Below are 2,705 nucleotides of genomic sequence, written 5' to 3'. Positions count from 1 at the left end.
CATTAGGGTGAAATGTCTTAACTTGTATTAATTCTAATAACCATAAACCATCTTTTTCACTCTCTCAAACAAATGGAACAAAAGTTGATTGAACTACAGGTTTTAAGAGTTTTGCTGAAGAAAAGACAAGAAATGTTTCTTTCCTAACTTTTTTTTTTTGCAGAAGAGAGTGATATTATAGTTATAAAATGTTATAATAAAGTCAGATTAAATTGAAGGGTTCTTTAGCTTTGCTGGACTGCCCTCCCAATACAAATCTTCTTTCCATTTGAAAATTCTTTGTTATACAAAGAATGGATGATGGGGTAGGGAGGGATATATGCAGGAATAAAGATGATATAAAAACAAAATATCATATTCATAATATTTTTAAAATAGATTAGTGGTCAGAATTAGAGAACCTTAAATGTTCATATAGTTGTAGTACTTCCAAGTAAATAATTTTAAGTATCATTTACAATAAGCAAATTGATTTTACTAATGCTGTTCTTAGAGAATCTGCTTTAATAAGGAAAAACTCACAGGAAAATGGCATTAAAAATTTAAATTTACTTTCCTCACAACAACAATAGGAGGCACAGTACAAACTTAATTATAAACATATACTAAAAGAGGACATTTATGTACTTATATATCACCTACCCATAGTTGTATAGCTAAACCATCTGCAGGATAAAGATGTAAACCAAGTATTTTGACTTCAGGTTCACTGCCCTATGCTGCCTGTGACAAGAATGAATTATAATTTAGTATATAAATCACAGGACTTTCTGAGGCAATTAAAAAACAGGTGTTTCCTAAAATAACTTAATTGCTCTTCTGGAATTCTTGCTTACATGTTTCATTGGATTAAAAGATATTTTTGAAAGTGAAAAGATGAACCAACTCATCCCTTGTTCAAAAGACTCAAAATTCTAATTAGTAGAACCCAAGTTAAAATTATTTTAGTCTATGTTCAGTATCTTTGATCCTGGGAAACAAGATAAGAAACAAAACAAGAATAGGCTTTTTTAAAGATCTGGTGACTGAATTTTGTATATTCTCCTTAAGGAACAATAAAACTAATCTACTTTTCCATAATATGATGGACCACAGAGTGCCAATCAATCTGCCAATGTGGTGGAGTAGAAGGAATGATGCTCTCAGAGCCAGGAAGATCTACTTTCAAGTCTGGATGTAGACATTCATTATCTATATGGGCAAGGGTCACTTAGGATCTCTGATCTATTTTTTTCATCTATAAGTGGTGAATATTGATTATTTAATTAATTCATCATTTATTCAATCACTACTGGTTGTCAGTAACTACACGAGGTACTGGAGGTTCTTAGGAGAGCTACTAAGGTTTGGGATGGGAAATCTGTCTCTTTCTCTGTCTCTGTCTCTCACTCATGCTTTCCAACTGACCAAACAACTCTGTTTATTCCTCTTTGGACACAGAAGTTGAGATGAATGAAAGCCTGGCTCTGGTAGGGAGAGTGGAAGTTGTAAAGTCTGTGTGGGATTGGGGCCAACGTTTGTAACCTTCCTCAATTCCGACGCAGGGGAAAAAGGGGAAAAAAGTGTTAAAGTTCATGTTTCCTGTCATAAGACAGAGTCTGTTCTATTTTTTCTGGCAGATATCTACTCTCGAGTAAATACTTTCAAACTGAAAGACTTAGAAAGCAGTCAATTGACGTGGAACAGATTCTCTTGCAACACCTCTGAGTTATGCTTTTAAAAGACATGAATTGTGGATCTTAGATAACATTCCAGTTGACTTTTTTAAACAAGGACTGTACTGTTCTGCATAAGTAAATGTTTTTCCAACTTTTTATATCATTGAAAGTCTACCTGATCTGATATGTGTTTTGAGGCAAATCTGAGGTATACTGGATAGAGTGTTGGACCTGAAGATGGAAGATATGAGTTCAAACCCAGCCTCAGACACTTATTAGTTGTATGATTCTGGGCAAGTCACCTAACCTGTGCCTTACCTGATTTCTTCATCTATAAAATAGGGATAATAATAATTATGGTTCAGTGTGGTGATCTATAATGGCCTTTACAAATCTTTTTTTTTCCCTTAATTTGTTACTTCTGTCTTAGAATTAACATTAGGTATTGTTTCCAAGATAGAAAATTGTTTCCAAGAGGTCAGAAAATGATATCTTCCTCTTTTTGTTACTTCCTTAAACAGTATTCAAGAAATGATTCTTGAAACTCGGTCCAAAACAGAAACATCTATTCTCCTGCCTTGAAATTTTGAAGTGAATTTTGTATCTTTTTTGCTTATGAATTTGCATCTTGAGGGCATAATGCTACTGTTTATCTGAGAGAGCACCACTATAGGGAAAGGTACTGAGAAAGTAATTTTGTGCTCTTAAAAGTAAAAACAAAACAAAACAAAACAAAAAACCAAACCACAACAAAAACATATTGCCTTGAAAGAATGACAAGAAATCCTGTTCTTGCTATACAAAATTGTTTCCCTTGACACAACCAAAGGCCTTTGGTTTTTCCAAACCTGTTCCACTGTCAGCCCTCTTTTTTGGTTCTGAGACCCTTTCAGCTATCCACTGGGGAATATATTGAGATTTAAAAGCTTGTTCTACTTCACTGAGACACATTTGAAGAAAGCTCCGTAGAAGCAAGGCAATGCATTGTCATCATGCAACTAAAGCTTTTGTGTTTTTGCTTATTGCACTGTAAAGTGGGTATAGAAT

Source organism: Monodelphis domestica, chromosome 5 (assembly GCF_027887165.1).
Source record: "Monodelphis domestica isolate mMonDom1 chromosome 5, mMonDom1.pri, whole genome shotgun sequence".
In the NCBI taxonomy this organism is placed as follows: Eukaryota; Metazoa; Chordata; class Mammalia; order Didelphimorphia; family Didelphidae; genus Monodelphis; species Monodelphis domestica.
This window is presented reverse-complemented; position numbering follows the sequence as displayed.